Source organism: Ischnura elegans, chromosome 3 (genome assembly GCF_921293095.1).
Source record: "Ischnura elegans chromosome 3, ioIscEleg1.1, whole genome shotgun sequence".
Classification (NCBI taxonomy): Eukaryota; Metazoa; Arthropoda; class Insecta; order Odonata; family Coenagrionidae; genus Ischnura; species Ischnura elegans.
The window spans coordinates 133,248,336-133,263,096 of NC_060248.1; positions in this window are offsets into that span (position 1 = coordinate 133,248,336).

Genomic DNA, 14,761 nt, shown 5'->3' on the forward strand with positions numbered 1-14,761 from the left:
TATCGCATTTCCTCATGAATCCTTTCTATTGTAAACCACACATTATTTTCAGCCGCTTCAATTCGCATATACGATGGCATGGCATAAAATTGCAATTTACACTCACTCATTCGACCCAATGATTGGTTTGAATGAGGGAGGGTAGAGCTCACTTCAAACTAAGCCACTGGCGTGCGAATATCACGCATTCAGGGTGTGGAGGGGGGGAAGCAAATGTCCTTCATGCCTAATCGCACTTCCAGGATTTTATTTGGGGTTCCCGATGCCTTCACTTTCGGGGTTTGAACCCGGGACCATTCGATCGGCAGCCCTGCACAGCCACTACGCATTCCAAATTCATGGGCTGCTGCTGGATTGCGCATTGTGCTCGTCTGTTGTTGTCTCTCCTCCGCTCGTCGCCACTCGCATTTCCCTATGCACTCGTAACTCGTGCGCTTTCCGCCGCGCGGCGCTGCGTTCGCATCTTCCGCCTCCTGCATTATTCATCGTTCAATTCTCTTCCTTGGATCATCTTCCTTCCCGCCGCCGCCGTTCGCAAAACTTTACCCAATTCTCCGCGTGGTGTGTGGCGGGGGCAGACTGCTTCACGACTTGTTATCATCCCCCGTGAATTATTAATCACGTCTCGTCCTCGAATTATCACCCCCGCCCCTCGTTCACCCCTCCAATCCCAACCCCCACCTCTTGTTGCCCCTTTCCCACGGGACCCACCCCCGTCATCCCCCAAATGCTCTGTGGCTGCAAAGTTTTCCCGACACTATTGCGCAGATTTGAGCGAAACTTAGCACACGTGGTCATTTTATGGAATCCCATGAGAAAAGCGAAAGCATTTCGCTTAACCGAGTTATTTTTGTAGATATTCGAAGCAGCTTGCAAATAGTCATCACGAACATGACGTGCATTATCGTATAATCAGTTAATGACGGGTATATTTCAATCAAATCAACAAAGAATTCAATGAAATATAAACATAGGACCACAAAGAGAATCAAGTTTCTTCCCTTTAAAAATGTTCTCCCTCATAATGGTTCGCATTCATCAGCAAACTCATCAATGGCGAACGCCAACATACAGCCATACTGCATGCACATATTGTTCATCTGTATCGGTATGTTGAAGATGGGATGGGGAGAACAATCAGAAGATATTAACAACCGAGTTGTCATCACAAAGTCCACCAATGAAAGAGCGACGCGTCATCCCGAGAGAAGAGGGTGGGGGGAAGGCGACGCGAATGAACAATCAGACAAGGGACAATCACGACAATTACAGTTTTGATGTCACTAGACGTGTTATATAACTCACGGAAAAGTATCGTGGCCAATAGACGGGTCATTAAGAACTCGGAGAAATGTCTCCAAGTAAATATTTGTGTGAAGGTGGACGCACAAGGACGTATTGATTGACATTGCAGGAAAGGAGAGATACCCATTTATCGAAGTGGTACACAGCCTGTGCGAGCTGACGCAGTGTCGTATCAATGAAATTATTTATGTTAAGAAATGTCTAGTGCATGAAAGCAACATGTCGGACACCAGCCGAAAACTATTTAAAGTAAGTTGAGCAGTTTTCAGAATAATAATTAAGGTTAAATTAAAAAAATACAGCATGAGAAAATCCTGGGCCGGAAAAAGAGCTGTGAATATAATAGAGGTTGATATCCACGTGGAAAATAGTAATTATATATGCATTTTAAATGTAAATCAAAATTAGTCCCGTTTAAGTTTTATTTAATGCCTTACAAATAGCTCTTGGTGAGTCAATGTGGGTATATTTCATGTCTTAAGTAAATGTAACTCTATATAAAAAAACTTCATTTTCTATTTACGTGAGTCTAGCTATTTTATAAGTACATTTTATTATTTTTGCTGCGGATATTTGATTTTCAATGACTTAGCCGCGTTAAATCCGGGAATGTCTGAATCAGCCTCGTTGTAAATAAATGTGGCGACGCTGCAAGCAAAAACGGTGCGTTAATGTGAGATACGAAAAAAAGTGATAAATAAAATTTGAATAAGCGGATTTTGTTACAATCATATCACTTGACCTTCTTCTTCTGTAAACATTCAGCAGAAGTAAAATTGCGAAATCTAAAGCTGAGGCGTACACTAAACCCCCTAACTCATTATTATTTTGGGAAATGGAATAAGTTATCAAAGTCACATATGAATAAATTACAACCTTACACTTCTTCGTAGGTATTGTGTATGATAGAAATAAAATTTAGAACCCAGTTTAACAACCCAGGTCAGCAATTAAACCCCATATTCAGCGGGAATCACTATGGAAAATGAGTACACATACTTCCCCTTGATCGTGACTCTGGAATTTTTTGGATTTGCATAGTATCCATTCGATAAATCTCTGAAAAAACTATCGCCATCTTCATAATCATCGCGTGATCTCGGATTTCGTCTTTACAATCTTGGTTCTACGTGCAGATGTATATATTATACTATCAATTTCCTCACAGAGCGTCGCTGATAGTGAAAGATCGTCGCACGATCACTTGAGTTTCCATCCACCACCACTCGTGGCGTGGGTGATGGCCAACAATGACGGACAACTCCAAGTGAACGATGGATGGTAACTACTGTCTGCGTCAAAATGATGTGCCGCTGTTCTTTACAAATTTATATCTAGAATTCAGTGCATGCCATAATAATGAATAATACGTCATTTTAAAGAAAATTTAATCTCAATTTTAATTTTTTTGTTTTATGAAACATAAGAAATCAAGACACGTGAGTGCAGTAAATGACTCCGCGCACCGTAAAATTAGCCGCTTTGTCAACTTCATGAACTTTGTAACTCAACCTAGCGAAAACTACTACGTCTACAATGTTCATCTTCCACAATAAGATGCAAACATTAATTTAGATTAATAAAATGGCTTTTGCGTATTTTTAGAACGCATATTTTTTCCAAAATAATGAAAATGTTTCAACACTATCTAGTTCTACAGTTTACCCCGAAATAAAAAATAAAATGAATATAAACACTTCTTAATTTCTCCTTTAATTTCTTAAATCTTCTTCTGGCATCCACTGAAGTCAGATATAAATTTGCAAAGTACAGCGGCACATCATTTTGACGCCGACAGTATAGAGGGAAAGAAGAAAGTTGCTTCGTCGCTAGTCGGAAGTAATTTTTCATGTCCTAGGAAAAGCGTACCTTTAAAATTTAAAGACAGGGCCGGGCGGTTGCTAAGGGTGACTCCAAACCCGTATAACTCCTTCCCGAGCCCCTGAATAAGATAGGGTAAGGCGTGAGTAACAGCGCTGGACGGGAAAATCCAAGAGACTGCAGTTGAACATTACAACCCTTCTGGATGATGGGGGAGAGGGGAGGAAGGGTCTACTTGCTTGTGTTCCAGCACATCCATATCTTCAACCCCCGCTTGGAAAAAAAGAGAGAAAATCTGCAGGATGAGGAGGAAAAGACGGAATTGTCGAAAGAAGAGCCGAGCGATGTTTGCCCGTGGGGGACGACGGGAAGGTATCTCTCCGAGTAAGCGAGAATTAATTGAATTCTCTCTCCCCATCCAAGAGAATTCATAATTCTGTTCTTTTTTACGTAATTCTCCTTCTCCTGAGGGCGTTTTTTTTTCGGAGCCGACCCCTTCAAGGGCCTGCCACATTGGCATATCCTCGGCTGAAGCAATTACGGATTAGCAGTCATAAGGAGGAGCGTGGGGGGGTGAGTATTAAAAGAGTGAGTTGGGGTGAGGGCTCATGGGAAGAGAGAAAGACAAGGAAGAAAGCCACCTCGGGCGAATTATAATGGGATTCGGAGGAGAGTGTATGTGCTGCCATCCCTCGGGGGTTAAGAGGAACTACTGCTCGAGGAGATTCCCTTCCGTTTTCTTTTTCCATTTTTTATAATTCGCTCGACTTTTTTATTTTCAATTTCCTTCCTCAGCTTTCAACTTGCTCAGAGCGGCAATCCCCATTTCCGAAGGAGTTAAACGTCGACGGGGATGAAAATTAAAAAGCAGTCGAAAGGTGGTTCAGTTTCCTACCGCGAGAAGTCTCCCGTTCCATTTTTTAATCGTTTTGATGGAGGTGGGCCGAAGTGCGCCATTTCGGAAGTGCCTCAGGGCACGATCCTGGACCCTGCTTATTGTTTGAAGCAAAGCGAATCGCCCCTGAGAGAGCTTTAAGGCAATGGATATCCCCTCCCCTATGCCACCCGACTAATTGAGTTTAATTATCTCAGTGTAGTAAGAATCCACCAAGTTAATTAATGAGAAATAATTTCAGTCGTTTCATGTAATGTACCCACCGCTTTTTCTTCGTTGAAAAGGGAAGGACTGCTGATTTGTACTTTCTCACGTTTGGGCCGAGGTTCATAAAATCCTGCTTTCACAGCAGAATTTTATGAACCTCGTAGAGGTCTAAAAGTAGAAAAGGTTAACGATTGTTTAACGTTAGGGATCACTTAAAGTGAGAATACATTTTGCCATTGGTGAAAGTCATTTTTTTATATTTGAGCGTGAAATTTCTTGGCTATGCAATGCCGTAGTCATTTTATTTATTGGATTTTTATTGTTTTTTTTTTTGGTTAAATATGACCGTTAATCCTGAGAGGTGGCATGTCGAGGAAATACCATAGAGATAAGAAAAATTATCTCCCAACAAGACATATAAGGTGGCGAGGGGAGGAGTCGATTCAATAATAATACGGTGCAGCAGTTTTCTATGTTTTTTGAGCAGAATAAAGGTCGGTGATCAGTCCGATTTAATTTTTTATGAATCCCAACAAAATTGAAGCACATGTATCTTCTGTGCCAATGCAACATAGACAGCACATTTACATAACATTAGATGCATCCCAATTCTAAGTCTAAAAGGAAGCAGGACAGAGAATGGCGCCCTGAAGTGGTTGCAAAAGAGAAAGACTACCTAACACTGCTTATTCGGGTCTCTCCCCAAAGCTCAATTTTGTTTCTTATTCGACTTCAGACATAAACTAAGATTTAGTAATGCATTGCAAACAGACAAGACATCTAAAAAATTGCATACAGCCTTACAATCGCGCAAAACATTATAGATATCCAGATTAATCGGGAATTTTTCCAAATTTTCCAAAGATTTGCGCACAATTTTTTCGTGTTGCTTAGTCTAAAAATGTTACACCGTGTACTTCGTCAAAAAATAATAAATAATTTTGCTTCTCAGGTGTCCGCCGAGTGTGAGCAGATTCTTCATTTTTCGGGTTACGCCGTTGACGTTGACAGCATTTCTGCCAGTGACCCTTCTGGCGTCTTCGGGACGCAGGTTCTGCTCCAAACGAAACAGCATCTGATGACTGACATCTTAACATCTCTTCCTTCGCACTGCCACGGTAAGTTTGAATAATAATTCGTCCGCTTATTTTCATACGCGCGAGAGCACGAAGCGGAGAACGGCGACTAAAATGGAAGAGTTCCCACCTTTACAGTTTAAGCGAAGGAGAAGTTAGGAATAGGTGACTGTACGATGAGCACTATGAACGCTAACGTTAGGATTTTCTCCTCTGCACCCAGGAGGGGAAGGACGGGAAGGAGCAAGGAAGGAGGCGCCGCCGCGATGAGAGCCCGACGACGCCTCCGGGGAGGGGATAGGGAAGGAAGGGAAGGGACGAGGAATCCCGCACCGTCACAAAGGCGGGCGGGTCCTACTATAGTTATCTATAGCTATCAGCGAAACCAAGCTTACGCAATTAATGTTCCAACGATCTTGGAGGACCATTCTATGAGGAAGAATGATCCAACGATCAAATAGTTAGATTCTCACCTTTACAGTTTAAGCGAAGGAGAATTTAGGAATAGGCGACTGTACGATGAGCACTATGAACGCTAACGTTAGGAATACTTACAAACTAAACGGCCTCGTGTAGCCGAAAAATGGCCAATGAACGGCTCACATATCTTTCATCACATATCAATTTGGCACCCGTCAATGAGCCACTTGCATTTCATCTGGCGTTTGAGTGTAATTTGGCTGCCGTATATTGGACGCCGGATTTCAAACGTGTAAAAATCACTTGAAATGATTCTTTTTATCATGTAACCCAATTTCCTCGGTGGATCGCGTAGTAGTATAGTGATCGTCAGAGGGCGCTACCGCCATTTGGTGGCCAGCCAATTAAGTGGAGTTGCGCAATCCAAGTTTCAATAATAAAAATTATTATTATCATGAAACCGTAACATTTTAGCACAAAATACGTGATTAAGTAGAGAAATAATGATTTTTTTTTAATCTTCGAAAGCCACCGTTCCTACATTAAAACTGTGAGTAAAATTATGAATAATGCTAAAACCTTTGACGCCTCTCTGTTTTAATATACAAAGAGTACTAAATTCACCATCAAGTATTACACAGTACCTCAACTCCTAAACTTATAACTACTCGCAGAATTTCTCGATTATTTTAATACAAAAACCTCGCTTCGAGTCACTTATTAATGTAGTTATGGACGAGGGGTATTCTTTTTAAAATAAAAGAACATTTATTTTTTATTGGTACTTACGGCGATATGGAAATAATTTCAGTCGAAACATTTTATCCGCGGATGAATTATTATTTCAAAGTTTGATGCTATTTAAAATTTTATTTTTCCGTATGTTACTCAATTTTTCTGTTATAGAAGAGGCAAAACTCTTTAAATTACCGAATTTGAAAACAGTTGCATGTGATAAATTGTCACATTTTTCGTATACATATTCCATAAATATAATTTCTGTTTGATCTTCCTTCCTTAGTCTCAACAGCACTTTCCCACCGTTTAAGTTTAGCAGAACCTTATTAACTATTTGACTAGTTCTCATGCCTTTATAAAATCTTTCCCGCGGATTTTCTACTCCCGCCTTTGCGATTTTGAGGAAATGCGTCTGCTGGCTAATGGATTGGGTGGATTTGTGACGAAATTTGGCAACCAGTCGCATTTCAAGTGGCGCTAAGGCAGCAAGTCGCATTTGCCCCTCGCCTTTCTTTATATGGGACGGTTTTTAAAGGAAAAGATATTTCCTGCCTTGGCTGTCCCGTAGGCATGAGAACATAAACATTTAATGAGCATTCATTTTCATGGCTGTAATGCAAAGTGAAGTTAAATTTTGAGCTCCACCGTAATTATGTAAGTCATGATACGCGGTCCACGTCATCAAGTTGTCATCACGCTGGACACGTGTCCTTATATTTATAGACGTGGATAGCGTAAAAATATTTAATACTTCTGGCGGGGTTATGGCGTTCTTCTTCCTACATGAAGTTTGACTTACTCTTTTATTGCATTCTAAAATGAAAAAATAATATTATTTAACAAAGAAAGATACCTCAATTGGAAAAAAAACAAATCGGAGCACGAGGCAAATGGTTAAACCTGGGCACGAGAAGAAAGCGAAACGCAAATATTGGCATAGATACTCACAGTGAAGTCAGAGACCCAAGCAATTACATGCACGGGGAAACTCATATCTCTTATCTAGTATTTTTTAGTATGGGAGAGTTTATAGTCTGAGGTTTCAGGCAAGATGGAGTGGAAACGTGACATAATGAAAATGAAAAAGCAGGAGCAATAGGGAAGTGCACTAGTGTTTCAAATGCACCAAACACATTTTTTAAATTAGAGTTCAGAATAACATAATGTCGTAAAACCACAGTTTAAATCCTAATAGTGAATAGTTGATTCGAGATGACCGTCTGAAATATGGAAAAATTCAAAGGCCGCGAAAACGGGTGTCCATGTTGAATATTGGCCGTGACGTCACAAGGCAGTAGCAGAAGGCAGCTTCTACACCGTTTAGTTCTACCACTATTATTGCATAGAAAAATTACAGAATTTGAGGGTATCCGTTTTTTGCTGTCATAAAATATCTTCAGAATATATATGTGGCTGCTTCTCTTTTGAGTAAATGACTTTATCCCTGCGTAATATATTAACATTAATTTACGTGTCAACTTCAAGTTTGGAAAGAGTAGTGCGAATAGCACATTGAATCTTTAATAAATGCATGATGGCATTTATTTTTCGCTGGGTATATTTTGGCACAATGCCGTTTATCATGCCAAAACTTTTTTTGTAAGAACCGAGTCAAACTAATAAACCTATTTCAGACGTTTACTGCAAGACTTATTCGTTGCGTATGTATTCACGCCGGCCGGAACGTTCGCCCTTCGCTACTAGAATCATGGGATGTTAGCCTTATTTCCGAGCTGGCTGGTTGTTGCAATGGTTCGCTGTCCAGGATGGGTTAAGAAAAGGTAATCTTGGTTGGGAGAAGGAAAATTCCAACGATTTATAAATGGTATACCAAACTTTGATGTATTTATGGTTACTGAATTTTTGAATAAGGAGGACAGGTTCAACGCTCCATAGAAATGCGAGACGTTAAGGCTAACAAGGGGAGACCGCGTACCTTGCTGCATCTTTTTCAATTAGGGCGTTAGTTAGGCTGTAATTAATTAATTTTCATGCGTTACTTTTTACAAGTTATATATATAAATCCAAAATATCCATCATTTCCCAATGGGTCGGTTGGGGTAGCGGTAGAGTGCACGAGTCAAAGGTAAGATGTGACCCGAATGATAGTGGTTCAAGCCTACGTCATGGCATTATTTTTTGTTGCCTTCACTGTGATCATACGGCGTCTAGTTTATCATTAATTATAATTGCAGCAATCATTGACATGAGACAATTTTTTTATCGTCATTATGGCGTTTAGGTATTTTAGCAGTGTCATTACAAACGCCGAGATACGATGACTACAAGGGTTGGTGTGCGCTAAAATGTTAATTTTTTCTTTGCTTATACTGACCAACTTCCACATTAAAAATGAAAACCACTCTTGCAAGAGCACATACCATTAAAGGCTCGCGGAAAGCAACAATATGCGTACAGGCTTAATTAATAAGAACACAAAGCGAATATAAAATGCCATATATCTCGAACACTTGTAATTCACATTACTCCAAAGGGAGTTTACTTACTCAGTACATACCTCAGTACCTTGTACTCAGTACCCACCAGTTTACCTCAGTAGCTGTGCTAAAAGAACCATTCTGAAATATAATTTCAACTAACAAATAGGATGAAATAAAAGTTGATAACCCTGGACCGGGCGCGCTGGCGTATAAAATACGTCAATCTTTGAAAACCAAGGATTTCGACATTGTACGTACATTCTGGGCTATAATGGTCTCGTGTATTCTTACAATGTACTTTGACTGCCTATATTGTGAGTTTTCAAAGTCCGAGGTATTGTAGCTAATTTTTTAGATCAGCAAGATGAACCCGTCACCAGTGGAATACAAATTACGCCGCGCGACCTGCCGTGTACCTTTATATCTGTATCACCTATAAATGTACTAATTTCAACAAATAAAGATTAACTTTAACAAAATTCGTTTGTTATCATATATGCACATATCATGGGCAAAGTACGCATTTTGCCCGGTCGTGTAAAAAAACAGTCGCGCCATAATTCTTTAACCAAACTACTTTGAGTTTATAAATTACGTAGGTCTACGCGGAAGATGCTATATTTTGACTCAACACACTTTCTGATGTGACTATGAGGTACCTATTAAGTAAATTATTATAATGTTTGGAAAGGAAATTGCTTAGCTTTTCTACAAAACACACACTTTATTGCCGACTAGTTTCGGTTACACTGTACCATTATCAAGACTAGTGATACACATCAGAATTTGCCGGTATATATACTCTGTGGTCGGGTGATTGGAGGGGAAGGAGAGGGGGGAGAGGTAAGTGACGGGGAAGGTGAAGGAGGGAAGAGATAGGGAGAAAAACCAGAGGTAGTTACAAAGTAGAGCGTGGGTTGGCGTCACAAGGATTTTTTGGGGTGTAATAGTGGAATGTCTAGAAGGGGGGGAGTGGAAAGGGAAAAGGTGGTCATTAGCAATGGGTTCTTTCCTCTTTACAATTTTTAAAATTTCCAACTGTTCTCTGGTGTCCAGCTGTGTTCCTTTTTTGACTCGGTGAAGCAATTCCGGTGTAAAATCCGCTTGGTGGCCTTCCTCCCGAAGATGGGCAGCGAATTGGGACATCCCAGTGTTGTTGTAGTAATCGCGCCGGTGTTCCTCCGCTCGTACGGTCAGACTTCTTCCTGTTTGTCCTATGTATTTGGAGTCACAATCACCACACCTTAATTGGTAGACCCCGCTCTTGAGGGCTGAATCAGTGGGGTCCTTGACTGAAGGTAGCATGCTCTTCAGGTTAGAATTATTGTAAAAGGCCGGTTTTATGTTGATTACTTTGAGTAATTTTTCCAATTTAATAGAAGGTTGGCCTAAATATTTTATGCGTCGCCATGACTGTTGATCCGTGGGGGTGGTAGAGTAAATACCTCTGAGTAAGAATTTTCTCTTTTTGCTTTCAAACAAATCGTTGATCAATTTTTCGGTGTAACCATTGGCTATCGCGATTTTTGTGATGGTGGTAATTTCTGAAAGGAGATCTGAGGGCTCTAAAGGGATCGACAAAGCTCTATGCAGCATGCAATGAAAGGCTGACAATTTTTGGGTTATGGCATGCTTGGAAGTTGCGTGGATGACTTGGTCTGTATGAGTAGACTTTCGGTAAATGGAGAACTTATGCTCGCCGTCTTTAATGGAAATATTTAGATCTAAATAATTTAGAGTGCTGCCCTCTTGTAACTCCATAGTGAACTTGACATTTGAATTTAAATTCAAATGTCAAGTTCACTATGGAGTTACAAGAGGGCAGCACTCTAAATTATTTAGATCTAAATATTTCCATTAAAGACGGCGAGCATAAGTTCTCCATTTACCGAAAGTCTACTCATACAGACCAAGTCATCCACGCAACTTCCAAGCATGCCATAACCCAAAAATTGTCAGCCTTTCATTGCATGCTGCATAGAGCTTTGTCGATCCCTTTAGAGCCCTCAGATCTCCTTTCAGAAATTACCACCATCACAAAAATCGCGATAGCCAATGGTTACACCGAAAAATTGATCAACGATTTGTTTGAAAGCAAAAAGAGAAAATTCTTACTCAGAGGTATTTACTCTACCACCCCCACGGATCAACAGTCATGGCGACGCATAAAATATTTAGGCCAACCTTCTATTAAATTGGAAAAATTACTCAAAGTAATCAACATAAAACCGGCCTTTTACAATAATTCTAACCTGAAGAGCATGCTACCTTCAGTCAAGGACCCCACTGATTCAGCCCTCAAGAGCGGGGTCTACCAATTAAGGTGTGGTGATTGTGACTCCAAATACATAGGACAAACAGGAAGAAGTCTGACCGTACGAGCGGAGGAACACCGGCGCGATTACTACAACAACACTGGGATGTCCCAATTCGCTGCCCATCTTCGGGAGGAAGGCCACCAAGCGGATTTTACACCGGAATTGCTTCACCGAGTCAAAAAAGGAACACAGCTGGACACCAGAGAACAGTTGGAAATTTTAAAAATTGTAAAGAGGAAAGAACCCATTGCTAATGACCACCTTTTCCCTTTCCACTCCCCCCTTCTAGACATTCCACTATTACACCCCAAAAAATCCTTGTGACGCCAACCCACGCTCTACTTTGTAACTACCTCTGGTTTTTCTCCCTATCTCTTCCCTCCTTCACCTTCCCCGTCACTTACCTCTCCCCCCTCTCCTTCCCCTCCAATCACCCGACCACAGAGTATATATACCGGCAAATTCTGATGTGTATCACTAGTCTTGATAATGGTACAGTGTAACCGAAACTAGTCGGCAATAAAGTGTGTGTTTTGTAGAAAAGCTAAGCAATTTCCTTTCCAAACATTAAATATGGAATTCTACAAAGTGAAGGCCTCAACAATTGAATTCATTAAATTATTATAATATAAATATCAATTTGATCTTACAATACCTTCAAATGATCTTCAAAACAGAATATCATCGATAGGTAAGAGTCAGGAGCAGCCTTGAACCATTTATTCCGTATAGCTTGTGCTTAAGGCACGGGAATGAATATCTTCTCCAGGCTTTTGTTTCGACGTCGAGATGAAATTTGGAACAAAAAATCATTTATAATTCTATTTTGAATTCATGTTTTCGGTACTAGACGACATTTTTAGGAAGCAAACTCCACCGATTCCCGGAAACTCTCGCCGCGCTAAAGAAGGCGACGGAATACAGCGATACTCCACTGGTGACTACTGCCTTGTGACGTCACATCTCAATCAAGATGGAGGCACTGTGTTTCAGCGCAACATGAAAATTTCCGACTTTCAAAACGATTTAAAGTGCATACCCCAGATGCAGAAAATAAAAGTGACTATACTAATGTTTCTTTTTTAGGCTAAACTTTCAAATTCAGCAATAAAAAAAAATTAGTGCACTTCCCTATTTCCACACTTTTACATTTATTAGTACTACCGGTTTCGCTTTTCAGCATCATCAGGTACCTGAAAGGTATCAGATAATGAAAATGTACCTGATGATGCCGAAAAACGAAACCGGTAGTACTAATAAATGTAAAATTGTGGAAATTGCTTCTGCTTTTTCATTTTCATTATGGGAGATTTTAACAGCGTCTTCAGAGTGTGTCACCAAGGTGACTTGGACAAGGCTAGTGCTTTGGCCTCACGCTCTTGTTCCGGGATGATTACTATATCGAAACAGCTGCGACGAAGTGCTGTATATGGTGGGTAAGGAACGACAGCTTTAATATGAGATACGGAGGAGACAGAAGGTATGGATGGAGCGATTACTTAGCGGGGAAGGGATGTTGAAAACAGTGAGGGATGGAAGAATGTTAGGTAAACGAGGGAGGGTAAGGAAAAGAATAGGAATTTTAGATAGAATGAAAGGGATTATGTCTTATAGTGACTTGAAGAGGGGAAAGCTTGATGTATAGGGAGTAGAGCTGTGTCGTTCATGAATGAATCGTTCAAGTGAACGATTCAAGGGCATGAAATGAATGAATTGAATCTACGATTTCCATTCAAATCGTTCAAAAAGAACCGCCGAATCCAAAAAGTTTAAAATGAACGATGGAAGATTCAAATCCTTATTCAAGTTCTTATTGAACGATTTGGTGACTGCGTGTATTGGACGGCTAGACTGCGTTGATGCTACCCATAATTTGCGGTGAATCATAAATTAGATCCTGACGAATGGCCATAGAGGTTTAACCCTTTTTCACTATCAACGCAAGGAAAATGCAGAAAAATTAATTACTATCAGGATCATGAGAGATTCTTTAGTGTAATCCCCAGAATTTGAATCGGGAGAATCTTTCAAGCGGCGTGGAAAGGTGAGCAGTGAGCCACCCGCGAAAAGTGCATTGTGCTCCTTTTGACCCGCTGAACGTGCGATTAGCATCACACTCCAACACGCACCAAGGGGGTGACATATCCATAAGGATAACGCGTATAGATTTTGATACATCAGTGCCATCTATGCCAGTGGTCCAAGACTGCCGCGAAGTTTGAATGCACATCTTGGCGCGTGTTTTTACGCGTCACTATAGGGCGTGCTATTCAGGCTTAATAATGCTACTGCAATTGCGAGAAACTTAAAAGCAATGAATGTAGGAAAATATTCCTGAAGAACTTCCCAAGGTTACTAAAACAGTAACCATAATACAAGATTAATGTACAAAGTCAACTGGCGATCTGGTGGTTGGTAAGAATAATGATCTCGGAAACTTACTTCAGTGGACATTGGTATTTATTGATACAATAACTGGAAAAAGAAATACAACAATAACAATTTAAATATGACATACTAGAGATGAAATCTGTGGAAGGTAACAATTCTACAAGCACATGAGATGCAGAAGCAACAAACATCAATGACAACAGTACATTGCAATGAGAGATGAGCAGCCTTTATGTTATAGGAGAGATTCCATTACTTAAGTAAGAACTCCACACTCATAGACAAAGAGGGTGACCCAATTTTCCTTGAGGTAGATGTATCTTGCAATAGCTCTGGGACAGGGAAAATAATGCTAATCCTGAAACTATAGACCATAACACCACTTCACTAGCATGCATGCAATCATACAAATAAGCATGCAAGTTTGGATATCAATTCATTGAAGATAATTATTTAATTATGAAAGGAGAAGGACATTATTTCGTAGGAAGTAGTTCATGATGAGTACCCATTAACATAAGATATCTTGGCAGCGGAGTCTTAAAATGAAAGGTTCTTAGAAGTTAATATCCATCACTTACGCGTAAGAAAGTATTCCAAAATTAGGCAACGAGAAAAGTGATGAATATATATACCATTGAAGCAGAAATTAAGTTCTTACTGCAAAATGAAAGAGAAAGTTTTAAGAAATGTAAACATTGTAGAAACGCTTAATGAATTATGCTCAATTGATGACAATTTAACAGTTGAAAGGACAGAGTTGAAATAGCAAATTAAATACATGACCAACAAAATGATTAGCATTAAACAAACCAAAGCATAACAGTAGTGATTCATGAGTAGTTTGAACACTAGAAAAACTGCAAATACAATGAAAAACATATTGAAATATAAGGAATATAAGACACCATGAAATGTTGAAAACATGAGAAAAGGTTAGCTAATCACAGTTTGAAATCAAAATGGAATGATGAAGGAAACAAATAATTACTCACATTTTCACCACCAAATACATTTCACACCCATGAAATTTAGCAATAACCAAGATCATTGAGACTCATATCCTTCATCGAGCACATTCCAACATCGTAAGGGACACTGTAAGCGATAAAAAAAAGTCTGCAGTTCGGTTTCCAAGGAAAGGGTACT